At 42.9% G+C, this 19,714-nt stretch overlaps 1 protein-coding gene across 5 annotated transcripts in view; it reads left to right on the forward strand.

Annotated features, from left to right (window-relative positions):
• Window positions 1-19,714, forward strand: part of SNTG1 (syntrophin gamma 1) — a 316,811-nt gene that overhangs the window by 54,727 nt on the left and 242,370 nt on the right. For 4 of the 5 annotated variants that reach the window (XM_067017514.1, XM_067017517.1, XM_067017513.1 and 1 more), the window contains one exon: window positions 19,628-19,702. The exons of the other annotated variant lie outside the window; for it this stretch is intronic. The gene's annotated coding sequence lies outside the window, so the exon portion shown is untranslated. The remainder of the gene's footprint in view (window positions 1-19,627; window positions 19,703-19,714) is intronic. 5 annotated transcript variants of the gene reach the window in all.

The raw sequence follows: 19,714 nt of genomic DNA on the forward strand, positions 1-19,714 counted from the left end.
GACTCTTCTGGGACTACACGCTTATGAAATATACAAGAAGTTATGTAAGAATAAAAGAGTTAAGATTATATAACCTGGAGTTTTGAGAAGTAGATAGCTATGTGAATTTCAGTTCTACAAGTTCATCTGTTTGCTGGTTCTTACAGCTTCATTTAAACAGTAGACATAACTGTTTCCTAACCGGCTTTTCAGCATTAGGTGATCCTGATTCCGCTTCTCATTAAGATTGTGTGTCGACTGGATTGCACAGCAAGCACATTTATTTTCTAAGTTTAAGAAATCATCAGGGGCTTCGCTGGTGGCGCAGCGGTTGAGAGCCCGCCTGCCGATGCAGGGGACGCGGGTTCGTGCCCTGGTCCGGGAGGATCCCACGTGCTGCGGAGCGGCTGGGCCCGTGAGCCATGGCCGCTGGGCCTGTACGTCCGGAGCCTGTGCTCCGCAACGGGAGAGGCCACAGCGGTGAGAGGCCCGCGTACCGCAAAAAAAAAAAAGAAATCATCAGTGCTGTGTGTATTTCCACATGTTAATTAGATAGTTTTGTTAAACTACAGATAGTTTCAAAGTTACTATTTTAACAAAGCCTACTATGTATAAGGTTTTTGATAAGTGAATAATGAACCAGTGCTTCTCAAACTTTGTTTCCCATGAATCATCCTGGAATTTTGTTAAATGGAGATTCACATTCAGAAGGTCTGGGGTGAGACCTGAGATCTTGCATTTTTTACCAGCTCTCTGGGATGGCCTGCCTGCCAGCTGCTGGACCAGGACCCTGAGATAGGAGTTCCCGTCTGTTTCCCTCCAGCTTCATAACACTCAAAATGGAATTAATAGTAAGCTTAGTAAAGACAGTACAAGAGGTGAACAGTTAGAATGTCAGCGCTTCTTACTGTTTCTGTCGTTGTGAATTCAGTTTATTCTGTTGTTCCCAATACCCACTGTATGTCTTGAAAGAGCCTATGGAGCATGAGTTTTGAAGCCACCTTTCCAGGGTTTGACTCCTGGGTCACCCTTACTGGCTGGTTGTCCTTGAAAAAGCTCTGTAATTATTTTATCACGTTTCTAATGTTGGGCCACCTGCTAACCTAAGATCCCTTATCTGGGAGTTGTTTTGATGAGAATGGGTAAATCCACATGAAATGGCAGTAAACATGGGATATAGTCATTGCGATAGTAATAATCTCCCTTTAGAACTGGTAAAAGGATGATCAGATTTAGGGATGAAAAGGATCCTGTGGTCGCCCACCTCAAACCTCCCTCTGACATTTGAACCCCTCTGATATATGGCGCCCATCCCAACCTGCCTCGCAGCTGAGAGCCCGCTGTGCTTGTCTTTACTATGACCCTGGACAGGGGGGCTTCCCCTTCCTGTCCTGAACCCCCATCTCTGCCTCATTCTCTCCTGCGGATTCAGACAGAAACGGCCCCTCACCTTCGCATGTGCTGGACCTTCGGCCTTTGACAGTTCCCACCAGCTGGCCCCCTTGCTCTCTCCTCTCCAGGTTGAAAACACAGACCCCCCTTCCCACCCCATCCTCCTGCGTTTCTCTGTAGTCTCTGCGCACCCCGCAGGTAGCCCATCCGGGGTGAGTGCCTCGCCTCTGGGCTGGAGGAGGCCAGGTGTGTGCTGTTCGGTGGGTCCTTCCAAGTCTCCTGTTCTGGGCCAGTAGTTGCCTTTGTGTGGCCCAGACTCACATTAGCCCTGACGGCCACAGCACAGTGAGGACACAGTGAGGGTGGCAGCCTGCCGCCTCCCACTGGCCGTTCTCCCATGTAGGACCCTGTCCCCCCCCCTTCCAGCCCTCGGGGGCTTCAGGGCTTAGGGGCCTCGTGCACCCACTTACTGTTACAGCCCTGTTAGATGCGTCCCTGATACGTTCGCCTCGTGCCGGTTCGTGTGGGTTTGGGTGATACTTCCATCGATGAATTTGCTGTTCCTCCAATGTTGTATCAAAGGTAAATATATGCATAAATATATATACATCAGCCTGACACCGAAGTCTTCCTCTAAGTCAGAGATAAAGCGTACGAGGGAGAGTTCTAAAGACACAAACATAGTGACTGGTATTTCTTTAAGTAATGTCCTCAAATTAATTTTTATAAAGCTATAATTATCAAAAAAAGGGTTGTGATACATGATTTTATTTATAGCTACTTTTTCCAGACTAGTATTTTAGTTTTACAAGGAAGTATTATTGTGTTTTTAATCACTGGGGAATTAGTTATAGGCTTACCAGTCTCTATTAATTTTTCTCATTTCCAGCCTGCAGCTTGATTCTTGGTTATTTAAGCTCTCTCTCTCTCTCTCTCTTTTTAACCTAAGTTTCTGAAGAAAACGGACACTAAGCTTAAGAAGAAATCAGCAGATTTTGTTAGAGATCGGGCAGGAGACATTGAAGTGACTGCACATTAATTCTAGTTACTTTCTGCGATTATTTATATATTCCAATATTTATTTCCTTCCATTTCTCCTCTTAACATTTGGCTGTAATAACGACAAATAGAACTGGCTGAAATGTGGCAGCTTTCTGAGTGTCCCCCGCAATTTTAGCGTCTCTTCCGTTCAGGGCTCCGACGGTGCGGACGGTGGTGTCCTTCCCTTTGGCCGTCAGACGCGATTAAACACTGTGCTGGTCCCCGTCGGGACCTCACTGCTGAGAAACAGGCAAGGGTAAGACGGTGGGTGGCGAGGCTAGAGCGCAAGTGAGTTTAGGTGCATCCCAGGGGACGCGGCGATGAAGACGGCGCTGATCACGCGGCAGGCACCCTGTTACGTCAGATGACACCCCCAGACACTGCTCAGCCAGCACCCAGTCGGCAAGAGGGTCCTTCTGTAGACTCACTTTGGTTACTCAGTGCTTGTCTCCTGCCTGACCGATGGGCCGACCCTGACCCTTGAGCTGCACGGAGCGCTTCACCGCGATGCCCGGTGCTCCAGCAGGACCAGAGGACCCCGCGCTCCTGCCTGCATGTCTCGTTGCCCCTTGTCATTGGCTAGGAGTGGCCACAGGAGTCCCTGCCCTTTCCAAGTATCCACCCGGATGTGATTATTGCACCTGATAAATACCTCTTGAAATAAGAACTCAGTTTAATTACCAGGCCACGCCTTATCTAAAATGGGTGTTAGTGCCGGTGAGGCCCTCTGACTGGGGGTACTGTGTGACACCTTCTCCCTGATCTAATCTGAATGAGCACGCCACTATTTCTTCAATCTTTCCCCTGCATTTCTTTAATTAATTATTTACCTCCTTGTCTTTTGAGAACATTCCCTATTATCCATATTAACTCTTGTTATTGCATTCCCCTGAGTGAATGAATAGGTGAGACTTCTCTAGTTTCTGGGCTTTTGTTTTATGGCAAATCATCATATTTGTATTATATCTTTTCTGGTATAACGGGTGACATAAATTTAAACCCTAGACCCATAAGTCATGATTCAAAAGACATCAACTTGCTTTTTGTTAACTGAAAGGTAAGTGGCGGGGGTGGAGGTGGCCTTTGCCTTCCCTGTCTTCTTGCAAAGCAAAGCCATCTCTGCGGCCGTGGATAGAGCCACAGTACACGTGAGGACCAGATGTCCCTGTGTCCCCAAAGAAGACATGTACGGGGCAGTGCACACTAAGTTTCCGAAATGAGAACGAAGATGAGTCATTTTGAGTCAAGGACTCACGCAGCCTATAACACAGAAAAGGAGAGGCAAGTGACGAGCAGGAGGTGTGCAGACAGAGCGCGAACCGGCCCCGGGAGTCTACCTGGTGCTCCCCCTCGGGTGGCTGGCTGTGCGCACACCTGTCCCAGCCTCCAGCAAATCTGGAGTGAAGCCAGGTATCTAAATTTTTATAAGCACTGAGAATGATCTTGATAGATAGTGTCCACTCACAGAAACTCCGAAGGCTTCTGAAATTATGGCTTATTTAGCAGGAAGTAAAATTAGATTTAAAGCATAAATGTATAATATATATGACACACCAACATGGCTAAGATAAAAATTTTAAAAAGAAATAACTGAGAACTATCCCTGATACCTTACTCACATTGATTGTATAAAAGCAGTCTGACTGATCAAATGATTTGTGCAGGGGCTGTCTTTGGACAGAGCTACTGAGTGAACTGTGAGTCCTTTTGCCTTCAGGCTCGTGCGTGGTCTCAATAGAACCACTCCTAAGCTGACCATGTGTCCCAGCAACTAGAGGAACATAGCGGACAAGTGTCTGACTCTTGCCCAGATAAGCCAGAAGATGAGACACTGGTGGTTCCTCTTTCAACAGTGGAATTAAAGTAGTTTGTGATCAAACTGTACTCCCAGTTTGTCAGGGAGTGCTTCTCATAGGCTGATAAGAGTACAACATGGGCAGACGACACACACACACACACACACACACACACACACACACACACACACCCCAAAACAACAGCGTGGGCTGACAGGGCAAGCGGGCATCCTGAGAAAAATGCACCACCCACATCATACTAAGTCTAGATAGATATTGTCAGTGAGGGCCTTTGGAGAACCGCCAGAAAATTAATAAGCATTAAACATCTCCAGGTCCAGAGAAAAATAAATCATCTTATGATAACACCAGTCACATAAGAACTTTACTATCCTACTATCTGCCTGCAGACTGCTACCCCCATATAACACTGAAAAAGATTTTTAAAAATTATAATTTGCAGCATAGGGGCAAGTGAAAGAAGAGAAGGACCTTGTCTCTTTCTGTCCCTACAGAGGCCAGCTCATGATTTAAATCAATTTCATTTAAATCAATTTCATTGCTTGGGATATAACATGGAGTCAGACATTTTAATCACTAAGTTGAGAATGTGTTATGTGGTTACAAATAAATTTTCCAATTGTTCAATGGATCAAATAAGATGATATTTGCAAAGCACTTAGAATAGTGTCTAAAATATAGGAGACACTGCATTGATTAATATACACCTATGATAGTTACATGGACAGACAGACTGTAGGAGCAAGTTCACGTGTTGTAATGATCAAATTATTTAAGTAACTTACCTCACAAAGTGACTGTCATATAGGAGGATAAATATTGTGTAATTATCAAACTTCTAAACGCCCTGCAGGCACTAAATCCTATGGGTATGTGATTCTATTAGGACAAGAGATGAACAGAGGACTGGTGCATAGTAGAAAGAGCCCCGGGCAGTCGGGGTATTTGGACTCTGCTTCTCGTTTTGCTAGGAACAATTTTCAGGACCTTGGACAGGTAAACAAAGCTGTCAAAACTTCCTCTTCGTGTGAAGAAAATTTCAGCTGCATTGGGGTTAGCAAACTTGTCTGTGAAGCACCAGAGTAAAGAGTTCAGCTTTGAGGGACGGACTGTGTAGGTCAGTTGCAATGACTCATCTCTGTCCTTTCAGCAAGGAAGCAGGTACTGACAATACACCAACATGTGATCCTGTGCCAGTGATCCAAGAAAACTGCATTGATATGTTCCAAAATATGAATTTTATGTAATTTTCACTTTTCATAAAAACATTATTAATTTTTAATTTAAAATTTTCAAATATAACAATTATTCTTAGCTCACGGACCATAAAAAATAGATGGCAGACTAGATTTGGTGCTGGGGCCAGAGTTTTCTGAGCCCCAAATTAGATTATTTCCAAGAGCCATTATATTCTCAAATTCTTGACTCTGTTAGTATGACTGCTGTTCTCTCTGATCTGCTTTCTTGTTCTCTACCCACATCCCTATTTCCTCCTATCTACCTGGCATTCTTTCCGAAAATTACCTACAGCTGCAGGCTCATGAGCCTTGAAGGGCAGTTGCAAACGAAGATACTACATTCTTTCTCTGATATTTAACTTCTCTTCATTTATCAAATTCTGAAGTTAATTCACCTCATTTCAATATATTCTTCTGAAATCTATAATCATAACCAATATAGTTCTAAAGTGAATGTAAACGTTACCAAGACTCGGACCAAGAGTAATCGTTCATTAAACTGAATTCAGTTACATAAATCAAAAAATAAAACCTTATTCCCACATAGAGGGCAAAGATAAACAATCTCAAGATTTCCTTGATAGTTGTAAATGCTAGTTATTTAAACAAAGTAAATGATAGTTCAAATTTTTCATTATTTCAACTTTTCCCACACACCTAATACTGTTACACTTTATCTTGCTTCTACTTTTACCTAGTGAAAGTTGCGGCTTCTTCATTGTCAAATTGTTAGCTTATTATAATGACTTTTAGGATTACTCATCCATATTAATTTTGTTCTAGTCAGACTTCACTGTTCCCCCAAATTTAAAGTGTCATTATATTATGAGGATGTGACTTTCTTTGAATGTCCTAAATTCCGGGTTTTTTACTCACATTCTAGTTCTAAGAATGTTAGATTTTGCTAGAATATATGATAAAAGGCTAAAACATAATTTTGAGTTCAGAATAGATTCTAAATATTATCATTTATTTATATGCAGCACCTTTTTTTGTGGCAAATTGATGGGAGAAATAATTGTTTTAATGTATTACCCATTCATGGGTAAGGACATTACAGATACATTCTTTTACTTATCAGATAGAATAATTTTCCCCAAACAAACAGCTAAGAATCTTCATGCAAATTTTTAACTTCTCTGAATTTTACATTATTCTCTCAAAACTGACAGGTTAAAATAGATCCCAAAGTACTGGGGTTGAGAAAAATTTGAGACCTTGAAGACAATTACACCAAGAGAAAAAACCCCAAAAAGTGAAATCCCAGGATTCAGAGTGAAATAGCTGCAGGTATGAAAGAACCCTGACCTCCTGCTCTTTAGTGACTCCTGCTGGCCATGTAGAGAAATGCAGAACAGGAGAAAAATGCACCATCCTTCAGCGCAGCTTTGCCTGCACCTGCTTTACCTCTAAATATGCTCATTTGTTTCATTAATTTAAATACTTAAATTTTAAAGTTTATTCTGTTTCTTTTTCAGTACTATATTTATCGTAAAGTACAAGGGTGTTGACTCCTAATTTAAAAAAATGAAAATGATGAAACAGATTTTTCAGTTAACTAATTAGCCCTATTTTTGTAGCATTTGACTTATATTCTTCAACATTAATTAGGTAAATACCAGCAATATAATAAACCTGTTACTTTTGTATGTTTGACCTTAATAACTTATTTCTGACTTAAAATTAGTTTAGCATTGTTACAAATGATGACAGTTGCTAACTAGGTTTTGCTTTAACAGCACTGGCTTGCTTCTTGTCATTTAAGCTTCTTGAAGATAAAAGCACTGTCACAGGAATCAACAGGGCTTCAGTACTTGTTAAGTGAATGAATGCATGAATGTTGCTCCTTAATCTGCATATGTGTGTGTGTGTGTGTGTGTGTGTGTGTGTGCTGTGTAGATTTATTTTGTGTTTGTAATGTTTTAAATTTCATCACCCCCAGCTACTTTCTAACTGGAATTTCCATTATTTATTATGTGCCTTATTGCCTCTACAAAAAATAGTTTTCTTGAGTGTAAGAATTGTTTTCTGATTTATCCTCTTATCCCCCAAATTTGTCAAAGTCTCAAGAATCCCTAATTCTAGTCCTGTTTTTTAAAAAATACAGGAGTTGTAAATTTGGAAGATACACAAAATTATAATTTATTCTCCAGAAGACATTTCAGGGTTGGAAGTATTTTCCAAAGAGTAATCAATGTTAAACATTTATTGCATATCTATTTATTTATTCCATTGTGTGTTGCACAATGGACAAAGAGAAAACAAATCTCTGTTCTCAAGGAATTTACAGTTTAGAGGGAGAAGATAACCCACACAGAAACATATGTAACACAAAATGATTCAGGCCCTGCAAAAGACGTATTTATGTAACACAGTGGGACACAGAAGATGGAGTGATCATTTTTACCTGTCGATTTCGGGGAAGTTTTCTCAGAGATGTTACACAATTCCTCAGACTGGTAATTTTTGCACCTGTTTAATCTGTACAAGCAGTTAAATACCTAGTTATATGAGAGACAAAATGTATATCTATAAATAAAATATATAGATTATATATGTGATTAATGTAAATATAAATATATACAATAATATATGATTTATAGCCTATTAAATATTAAATGGCAAAATATAGTATAGTATAAATATGTTAGACTTTTTATCAATTATAATTATAATATGAATATATATAAAATATAGAATCTATACATAAATCGAGTATAATGAGCAAGTTCTGTGCCCTTGACTTTTAAGGAGATCCTGTGTCTCTCCAGTTCTCTCCTTACCCATTACTACCACCTTCTCATTTCTAGATCAGTGATGAACCAACTCATAAGCTATTACCCACTTTGTTCCCGTAGAATCACTTTCCATGCCGTTGCCAGAATGTCCGTTCTCATCAGAGCCTTGCTCAGTTTACCGTTTCTCAGGGAGTGTCCAAGCTCCTTCGCTTGGTTCTGGAATAAGCTGCCCCTGCCCACCTTCCCAGCCTCAGTTCTTTTGCCTCTTCTCAGCTCCCTGCGCCTGAACCACCGGGAGGGTAAGATCTCTCTTAAATTCTTCAGATGGGCTGCGGTCCTCCAGTCGCTCCAAACGCACCTGTGATGCAGACTCCATCTGTCTCCCACCTTGACGTCCGCTGCCTCCGTGGCCCCGACAGGCTAACATCGACCGAATGGTCAGGCACTGACAGAGCTGCTGCTGCTTCTTGGAGTCTTTCCCTGACCTCCCTCGCCCTGGTGCCAGGTCCCAGCTAAAAATCCCCTTTCCTACTGGATTTGAGTCATGCGTTCAATCTTCCCTGGCCTGTGGACAGTGTTCTGTCTGGAGAGTGGGAGTCATCCTGTTTCACGACAGCTTGCTTTGAAAAGGTCTCATGCTCAGTAGATCTTTTTGAGTGAATAAATGCGATGCCGTCTGAAAGATAACCTCCCAGGTTTTCAGTAAACGTCAGAAAACTTGTCGGGGCTCCTGTTTCTCCGTCCCTCCACGTCGTGCGGTGGAGAGCCCGTGTCAGGAGGCTCTGTCAGGCCGGGCAGCACGGGGCCGGGGAGAGTACAGACCTGTTTTCCCGTGTGGGCGAACCCGCTAACACCTCTGAATGCGATGCTCCTCATCTGTAACGGGCACGACCACACCTCAGAGGACGGAGGAGGAAAGGAAGTGTGTGCCTGTATTGTGCCAACTCAGAAGCAGTTCTTCCCTGTCCCATCTTTGCTCGGAATCCCTCTCTTCTCCCCAGTCAGTCTCAAGGAAAGACATCGCTGAGGTGCAGCATCATGCATAACCCATCCTTTTTTCTCCCGCATGAGAAACTTTGCACTATTTCTAAACAAGAGTTAGAGAGATAAGCATATCGATGCATTTTGTAACGTTTTAAGAATTATTTTTTAACTATTTGATTGTCCCTGTTTTCCTTCGAAAGTATATTTTACCATCTTTTTATTGAAAACAGTGGGTAATGTCAGGAAATTCTATTTGGCCCCATTTTTCTGTCCTTTCTGTTCTCAAGGGCTCTGGAAGCAGTTCAAAAGGGAGTGTGGTAAATGAATCATCGCCTTCTTGTACATGCAGTTGGGGTTGTCAAATAGCCTTTGAAAATAGCCTTATATTGTTTCACTTCACAGTAGATAAAGCCTGAAAGCCTGGATTTCTATTAGCCGCGTGACCTTTTTGGTTCCTCAGGTACTCTTGCTTTAATCTAAATATTCTCTGTCCTTAAGGGCCTTGTTAGAGCAAGTTAGTGAAAGGCCATGTGTCCTACTATGCTCTGTATGTAAGAAGTTGAGCTCAACACTGAAGAACAAAGCTGAGATCTTAGACCTAGGACTAGCTTTAGGTGCTTTTGTCTGAAAGAGAAGAGCCAGCCCTTTAGTTGAGGCTACATCCACTTCGTCCTCTTATCACTATGGAAACTTGCTTCTCATTTTTTTTTTTTCAAACTTTCAGGCCACTCATGACACAGCAGAAAAGCTGTGGAGAATAGTTAAGTCAGGAGGTAGGAACCATCTTTTAAAACAAATAGTCTAGTGGTTAAATGTGCAGGCCCTGGAGCCTCATACCCTGGGTTCAAATCTGCTTGCAAACCATGTAAGGCAGGTGTCTTAACCTCTCGGTGCAAGCAGTCAAATAGGGAAGACAATAACAGTACTTTCTTCCTACGTCTTTGTACGGTTTCCTACAGGTAAAATCCTTCAGGACAAGGTGATCTGGCACAAGATCACCATCAGTGTTAGCAATTATTATTGGGTTTCGCCTTCCAACAGTGCCAGGTAAGACAAATGAGTGAATGGTCCCGTGGAAGCAATAGGCGAGTTACCAAAACAGTGAGGCATTGGATCATGTGTTAGGGTCAAAGACAGACATATTTTATTTCAAATAAGTAAGCAAGCAAACAAACCCTCACTGAGCCTGCAGGCTCAAGTTCAGGAGAGGGGTCATGTCAGCTGCTGTGCATCTGGGGGTTTAACCTAATTAATATGATTTGTTATATCAAACCTAAGGTATATTTCATCATGCATTTCTGTAGTGATTCAGCAAAACATAATTTAGAGGAAAATTTTAGAATTGTGATGGTGACCAGAAAATCGATTACGTGGATAGTTTTCCATCCCTTCCTCCCTCTCTTGTTTTCTTTTTTCCTCCCTCCCTGCCTTCCTTCCTTCCTCCCTTCCTTCTTTCCTTTCTTCCTTCCTTCCTTCCCTCCCTCCCCTCCCTCCTTCCTTCCTCTCTCCCCCCTCCCTCCCTCTCTTCCTCTCCTCCTTCCTTCCCTCCTTCTCTTCTTTCTTTCCTTTCCTTTCTGGGGGAGGAAGTTGTTTACTTATGGTGTGCTGCTCTCCTGGCCAGGGCTATTTTGTCGTGTGCATATTCACCCTTTGTTGCGTTGGTCAGAGGGCTGTGCTGGGTACTGAGCTAACCGTCAACAACAGGTGCGGCTCACGGACCGAAGCCAAGGTGTGCGACAGTGAGACGGGCTTAGGTGATGGCGTCTTGTTGGGACACGTGTCTTGACTGAGCCTGCACATGTTTCTTCCTTTTCTCCCCCTTTTGAATTCTTAGTTCTTTTTTTGGTCTTTCTAACTTCGTACGAAATGCCACAGTGCAGCAGAAAGTGTGTGGGCTCTAAAATTAGAATGAAGATCAAATGTAAGGTCTGGTACTTATCTGGGCAAATTATGTAACCCCCTCAAGCGTCAGTGTCGGCATCTGTGAAATGGAGAGAATGCCTCCCTGCGAGGTTGCTCTAGGATTAAATGTATATGGGATGCTAATATCTGTGGCATTATGTACACAGGACGAGGTGTAAACGCAGAGCCCCTCCTCGCAGTCTGCAGACCCCGAGCACCCGCGAGCCGAGGCTGTGCTCGTGTTTGTGTTGCTCCACAGCTCTTGGCTAAGTCCCTTCATGGCACGGACGGTGCAGGAAAGTCCCATCTCAGGGTTGTGGCTCCGGTGTCACGATCACTTCAACGCAGAGAATAACGTACACAGGAAATGTCTGACTGACGTGGATTGGTTTAGCTTTACTTTCAGCTCTACCAATTTGCTTCACGCATTTCGTGGTTCTGTTACTTGACGCATACACATTTAAGATCGTAAGTCTTACTGCTGGATTGATACTTTTATCATAATGTTATGTCCCTTTTTTTCTCTAGCAAGTTCCTTTGTTCTGAAATTTATTTTATCTGATACTAATGTTGTGACTCCTCCTTTATTTTATTAATGTTTGCATGTTACATCTTTTCTCCATTCTTTTACTTTCAACCTACCTGTGTCTTTTAATTTGAAGTGAGTCTCTTAGAGTTGACAAACCCTGATTCATCTTAACTAGGATTTGTATTTTCCTGTTCAGTATTAAATTCTGAGAACTTTGAAAGGTGATTTGCCCACAAACACTGGTTTAATGCCTAAATTTACATATCACAAATGTGAATGAAGTTTGCACATATTTTATATATTCTATGTATTACTTACATTGTTTGCATATGTAATATATGTGTGTTTATCCCACGTTGTATCAAATTGCATGGTGAATTCAATCCAATGTAAGGGAACTGGAGATTAGATACATGAAAAAATTACTTAACCACAGACAAATGAACAATCTAATGGCTGCAGACTTAGATTTAATTGCCTTTTAAAGTAGGTAAATTTACAAGGTGCTTTAGATGTATGCACTGGTATGCAGCCCCATGGTGACCTCAGAGGAAAGATTGTCGCACAGTCTTCGAGGCACCCAGGTGAAGCACCGTTACGGTTGTGCGTCTGTGGGGTCAGTCTGTCAGACGTGTAATCTCAGCTACCCGATTCTATCAGCAAAGTAGGAGTAGATACACTCTATGAAGTTTGTCCTACAATAAGCTAATTTGAGGGGTGAATGTACTAAAATAGCAAATGAAAATACTGAGGATTTCCAAAGTATCCCGAATACTCATGTGTGCGTGGCCATATATTTGTGTATGAACAATAAGAAACTACTCACATGTGTCTTATATCACCAGACACATAATAATAAGGAGAATTCATGAAGAAAGAAAAAAAAAAACAAGACACAAGGACCAGAATTCGATAACTGAAGTGTTAAAATGGCATCAATCTATAAGATAAGAGCAGTGTCGACCATGGAATCAGGATGCTCTGACCATCCTGCCGGTGGCCAGTGAAACCAAAGGCAAGGGCTGTGTCCCTGGGAGAGCACTGCAGTGTTAACTGTCATCTCCCCCTTGACCCTCCACGTCTATGAGCAAACCCCTCCTGGGTGACACGTGCTTGGTATGTAGAAATAGTCTCTGTCAGGTCACATTCTGGTTGTATAGCCCCTTACTTCTGGAAATCATCGCTTACCTTTCCTTGGATTTTGAATATTTAATGACTTAATAGTTTCACCCTAACAAAGGTAATCTCATTTTTATGTCTTAGGGATGAACTTTACTGTAGATTCAAAATGCTGAAAACACACGCCAGGGTGGTTAGGGCGCTGTGGCCTCCGCACCTGCCGAGCAGGAGAGTCCGGCTCTCCTCACTCAGCCTGCTCTGCAGCACAGGGATTGCGAGCGCAGGCTTGAGGCCCTCCTGGGGTTCACATTCCGTCTGCACCAGAGTGCTGATCGTACAACTCCGGGCGATCTAGGAGGCTTTCCATGGCTCTGTCTTCTCATGTGTAAAATGGGGCTAATGACGGTGACTTCTCACAGGCTTATTATGAAGATATAATATGAAAACACATGTACAGCAGTTTAGATGGGGCCTGGCACGCACCGAGCGTTCAGTGAACGTCCGCTGTTTGTAATAACTCCTCTCAGCATTACCAGCACGCAGGACCGAAGCAGCCTGATTGGTTGATCCACGTATTCATACCGGAAGTTCCTCTTCGGCTTCTGGTAATGGCAGCAACCCGGTTTCGTAGGGCCCCAGCTTAGCCATGGGCGTTGATGTGTCTCCCTCCTTCCTGCCTGCTCCCCTGAGCGGGCCCAGGAGGGCTCTGCCTCTGTGTCTGCAGACAGAAACTAACCCCGCCCCCTCAGCCCCTGGCTCCTGCGGCGCCCCGCCCCCCGCCCCGGGCTGTGCCTTCTCCTGCTCCGGCCGCGCCTGCCGCACTGCACTGCCCGCTCCTCGCTCCCACGGCATCACAGTCCAGCACCCGCGAGCTGGAAAAGTGACTTCAGACCCAGACGTGTGCTCTCAGCCTCGGCACCTTGTCACCAGGGGCGAGGAGGCCGTGCCCGAGTGGACCAGCCCCCCCCCGCAGCTGCTGTCCCTGTGTCCCCTGCGCCCAAACCTAATATCTTTATATTTCCAGTGTTAACTCAATCTATGAACTCTCTGACCAAAAAGCAAAGCATTAAGACTTGTTCTCTTTAGTCAAGAAAATGATACCCCCATTTATTTTTCTCGGGTTCCCTTTCAGTATGTTTTGTCAGCCCAATTGCTGGGATTATCTGACTGCGATGCATCTGTGTGGCCACCAGCCCCTGCGTCTGGACACGGCTTCCAGTATCACTTCTGTATTCCTTAGGTGGCTTGCAAATTTGTGTGTGTCATTATCATGCTAAACTGGTCATTAGATTGGGGAGAAAGCCTCAAGACATGTCTTTTAGTGCGAACAAATGTGAGGGATCAAATTTTAAATCACTTGAACTGAATAGCACTGCATGTTAAGTTTCTACTGTGGGACTCTGATTACCCTCTAATGAGGAATCACACCTGACAAAACCAACCAATATATTGCAGGGGGAAAAAAGATTTACATAGAGAAACTATTTGCTTATCTCAGTATCAGTACCGTTACGTTCCTTTTCTCCATCCGTTACCGACAGTGAAGGGGAATGAGGCGGCGGACACACGCGGAGCACAAAGTGAGTGGATCTACGCCTGCGATTAAGGCACGAGCAAGGAAGTACCTTGTGCACTTGAATGTCTCACTCACAACACGAGCTTCTGTCTTTAGAGAAGAGGTTGTAGAAATTTAAAAAGAGGTCACCTTACACAATTAAAAACCCTTTTGTAGGACGCATTCATCCAGACCTGTAGCAAAGTTGCTAAAATGTATGGGTCCAAAAGCAGCAATAATAAGTATTTACATTCTCTGCAAAGGGCCTGCACAAATGAACATTGAAATAAATGAATGAATATTGCTGCCCGTACTTAGGTTCTCAATCCAGTACCATGACTGAATAGTGCTATGACACTGGGCAAGTTAGATTTTTTTGTCTCTCCTCCTACAAAGTGGAGAAAGTAACTGAACCTGCCTTATGCAGTGCTGAAAAAAGTAAACGAGGTAATGTGCTTATGTGTTTTGTACCATGCTCAGTTCATAGCCGGTGCTCAGTTAAAACGACACAACTTTCAAAGAGAGTTTTCTCCATTCTACCCATACGTTCATCCCATGAGTCACAGAACTCAGTTTTATCTCTATGGCATTATGTGGTCATAACTTGCAAATACATATTACGTTCATGTCTCAGTTTAGTAACTTGTGACTATACGTCCATTTAACTCCCATGCATGTTTGTGCCAGGTCAGACAGATAATGAAGTCACTAAAACATCCAGCAACACTAAGAATTCACGTGATTGACATTGAGTCAGAAGAGCATTTCATGAAGAATTGAACATGGCAGACAACTTTATTCTCTGCAAGCGCTTGTATCTTAACTTACACCGTCAAGCTTCTGTATCCATGCAACAGAGACGTACTGAGTGCCGACTGTGTAGCGGGCACTGCTGTGTGCTGTCACGGGGCGGGGAGCACTGTTCTGGGGCCAGGGGTGCTGACCGCGGCGTTCTCGTGTTAAGGGTTTGCAGCAGAGCAGAAGGAAGTCCTGCCGTCCGTGGGGAAGACGGGGCAGGCGCGATTACCTGCTCGGGCGGCTAACGAAATACCACAGAGCTGGGGGCTTCAACAGCAGAAATGTATTTTTCACAGCTCTAGAGATTTTTAAGTCCTAGATCAAGGTGCCACCAAAGTGGGTTTCATTCCAGGCATCTTCTCTTGGCTTTAGGCAGCCTCCACCCTGCTCTGTGCTCACTGGACCTCCTCTTCCTGCATTTGCAGACAGCGAGCTCTCCGGTATCTGTTCTTTAAGGGCGCTAATCCCGTCATAAGGGCCCTGCCTTCATGACCTCCCAGAGGCCTCACCTCACAAAGCCGTCACATGGCGGGGGGATGGGGAGGGCTTCAACTTATGAACTAGCGGGAGGGGTCAGCAAGGGCCTAAAACATTTTGAACGGAGCTTCAGTTTAACTCCAAGAAGCTCAAAAATCCAGATATATAGTACAGAAAAAGTATGAGTCTGTCTGCAAACAACAATGTTGTTTTTTAGAACAAAGTTCTAAAAAAATGTTGTTTTTTAGTTCTATTTTTGGATGAAATTTCATACTGTTTTCCATAGTTACTGTACCAATTTACATTCAACAGTGTGCAAGGGTGAGCACATATTTATGTGACTGGTGGCCATTTGTATACCCTCTTTGGAAATATATCTAGACAGGGCCTTTGGCTATTTTAAAATCAGATCATATGATTTTTTTTCTATTCAGTGGTATGAGTTCCTTATATATTTTGGATGTTAACCCATTATCAGATAGAAGGTTTGCAAATATTTTCTTTCATTCTATAGGTTGCCATTTCATTTTTTAAATTATTTCTTTCGCTGTGCATAAGCTTTTTAGTTTGATGTAGCCCTGCTTGTTCACTTGTTTATTTTTGCTTTTGTTACCTGTGCTACTGATGTCAAAAAATCTAAAAATCATTGCCATGACCAAGTTCAAGGAGCTTTTTTTCCTGTATTTTCTTGTAGGAGTTTTACCATTTTAGGTCTTATGCTTCTTCAAATTTGTAAAACATTAGCTCCTCTAAGAATGTTTTCTTGGGATCCTACTAGAAGGAAAATACTTTCACCTGCCCCTGGATACCCAGAGCACTTTGGACTTCCGTGTCATTTATTACTTTCTGATGTGCAGCATATATAAGATTCTTCTCTTCTACTTAACTATAAGCTCATTTCTGTCTGAATTCACTTTAGCGCTATTTGTCAAAGTGGTATCCACAGGACATTGTGTGTGTGTGTTGGGGCCAGGGGGAGTGAGACCCTCTTAGCAGGTCTGAGAGGTCAAATCTATATTCATGATAACACTAAGTTTTTATAGCCCTGTTGGACTGTGTTTACATTTGCACCAGGTGCAGAAGCAATGGCGAGTAAAACTAGTGCCTTAGCATGGACTAAGGCAGTGGCACCAGACCATAGAGTGGTCACAATATTTGTCACTTCCACACACTCAGAGGTCAAAGAAGAACGACAATCACAGTGTTAGCCAGGCTGTGTTATCCTCCTGAGGTTGGTGTCTTTCCCCAAGTGCATTTGAGTCATTGGCAGAATCCATTTCCCTGTGTGTAGGACCAGTTTCCCCATTCCCTGTGTGTGTGTCAGCCACTGGCTGCTCTGAGCTTGTAGGGGGCGTGGGCATCTCCCAGCCAGACAGCTCCCTTCTGCAAAGCCGGAAGAAGAGTGTGAATCTCTGACCCTTTGTGAGTTCCTGCCTGACCCAGACTGGCCGCCTAGGATAATCCTTCTCAAATCGCGTAACTCAAAATTAACTGACTTGGGATATTACAGCTGCAAAATCCCTTCACCTCTGTCATCTAATGGAACCTCATCGCATGAGTAAAATTTCAATACATCAAGGCCACGAGCTCAGCCCACAGTCACAGGGAGGGCGTCATCCAGAGCGCACACCAGGGCAGGAGCTAGGAGCTATTCCAGAGCCACTCCCGCCGCAGCCCGTGAGCTTATGCTCTAGTTCAGGGTTCCCGGCTTGGCCAAGGCTCGGCTTTCTCTGGGAAGTTTACTGGATAGCCATATTTATAGGTTTCTGTTTAAATCTGAATCAGATTCAGAATCTGAATGTATCTAGTGAATCAGATGTGTCTTTGCTGAACTATACCAGCAACTCCTGTGCGGCCAGCTGCATGTTCCCCCCCCCCCCCCGATCTTCCCCTGAGAATCATCTCACCTGGCTATCACTTTACCAAAGTATTATTTTCCAAACTACAGTTGGGTACATGAGAGGACAGATAACATAAATGGGATCATTAAAACTTAAGAGGCCGAGGCAGCAACATCATTCTAGCCTTGAGAATTAGCAATCTGTTGCTGAGGCCTTGATTTATAGAGGCCAGCCCCTCTCCCGCATTATAAAACTGAGTTAATAGCTGTGTCTCATTAAAAATAGTAATCACCTCTTGGCATCAAATCAATAGGCTTTTCCTCACAAGGAATGCTCTTAAATATTATCAATGATTTAAACTTGGAATCTGATTCTAAAGGCTGCAACATTGGCAGTTTAGATCTAACTGCCAGCTACTGGCAGACACAATTTTGGGCAGATTACCAAATATACTTTTGTACTTCTTTTAAAGCCAATTTCCCTAAAATCTGTAATACAGAAATTCTATTTGGGATATAGTTACTACCTTATTGCTTATTTTTTGGTTTTTGGATTATTTTCATTGACATATAATTGACTTACAATATTAGTTTCAGGTGTACCACATAGTGATTCAATATTTTTATACATTACAAATTGGCCGCCACCGTAAGTCTATTGCCATCTGTCACCGTACGAAGCCATCACAGTATCACTGACTCTGTTCCCCACACGGTACATTCACCCCTGTGACTCATTTGGTTTGTATCTGGAAGTTTGTACCTCGTAATCTCCCTCGCCTATTTCACTCATCCCCTGGCCTCTCTCTTCTGGCAGTCGCCTCTTTGTTCTCTGTATCCGTGACTCTGTTTCTGTTTTGTTATGTTTGTTCACTTGTTTTGTTTTTGGTTTTTTTTTTAGGTTCCACATATAAATGATATACATCATTTGTCTTTCTCTGTCTGGCTAATTTCAATCAGCGTAATACTGTCGAGGTGCATCCATGTTGTAACTGCAAATGGCGAGATTCCAGGCTTTTCTGTGGCTGAGTAGTATTCCATTGTATATCTCTACCACAGCCTCTGTATCCATTCCTCCACTGATGGGCGCTTACGTCGCTTTCATATATTGGCCGTTATTACTAATGCTTCAGTGAACCTAGGAGTGAATATATCTTTTCTAACTAGCGTTTTTGGTTTCTTTGGAAAAATACCCAGAAGTCAATTTGCTGGATCTTTTGATACCTAGATTGAATATTTTTAATTTTTTGAGGACCCTCCATATACTGTTTTCTATAGAGGCTGCAACAATTTACGTTCCAAGCAGTAGGGAGGTTCCTCTCTCCCCACATCCTCACCAACACTTGCCACTTGTTGCCTTTTTGGTTTGTTATTTCTGGTTTCTGTGATGTTTGTTCTCTATTGTTAGTCACTCTGGCGGTGAGAGGTTTGGATTTGCCTTCCGGGGTGGTCAGTCACGCGCCTGCTGGCCATCTGTGGGCCTTTGCGAAAATGTCTATTCAGAGTCTTTGCCCACTTTTTACACGGGCTGCTTTTTTCCCCATATTAAGTTATATGAGTTCTTCGTATGTTTTGGATATAAACCCATTATTGAATATATCATTTGCAAATATCTTCTCCCATTCAGTAGGCAGCCTTCTTCTTTTGTTGTTAGTTTCTTTCATTGGGCAAAAGCTTTTTAGCCTGATATGGTCTGTTTTGTTTATTTTTGCTTTTGTTCCCATTGCCTGAGGACACGTATCCAAAAACTATTACCAAGACCAATGTCAGAGTGATGTTTGACTAATGTCAAGACTAATGTTTATAACTAAGGTTATGAACATAATGCTTATGTTTTCTTCTAGAAGTATTTTGGTTTCAGGTCTTACATTTACGTCTTTAATCCATTTTGAGTTTACTCGTGTATACGGAGTGGGAAAGTAGTCCAGTTTGATGCCTTCGCATGCAGCTGTCTGGTTTTCCCTATACCATTTATTGAAGAGGCTGTCTTTCCCCATTGCATATTTTTGCCTCCTTTGTTGTATTCTTGTTTCTCCTCTTGATGATTCACAAGGCTTTGAGAGAAACTGACGAGAAAATGTCGTAAAATTATATGTGATATAAGTGTGAATGGGATGCGTGTGTTCCTTATGGATAAAGTGAGTAAATTTCAGTGTATAGATTTCACTCTTTCTCTTTTGAATGCTCACAGGCCTTTATTTTTGCTTTCTGCATCTAGACTACCCTCCAGAATGTTGAGATTGCCAGAGAAGTGACCTCCGCAAAAGGAAAATATTACTCTACTGAAATTCAGGTAAGACCGTTA

The sequence above is a fragment of the Kogia breviceps genome, chromosome 17 (assembly GCF_026419965.1).
Source record: "Kogia breviceps isolate mKogBre1 chromosome 17, mKogBre1 haplotype 1, whole genome shotgun sequence".
NCBI classification, from domain to species: Eukaryota; Metazoa; Chordata; class Mammalia; order Artiodactyla; family Physeteridae; genus Kogia; species Kogia breviceps.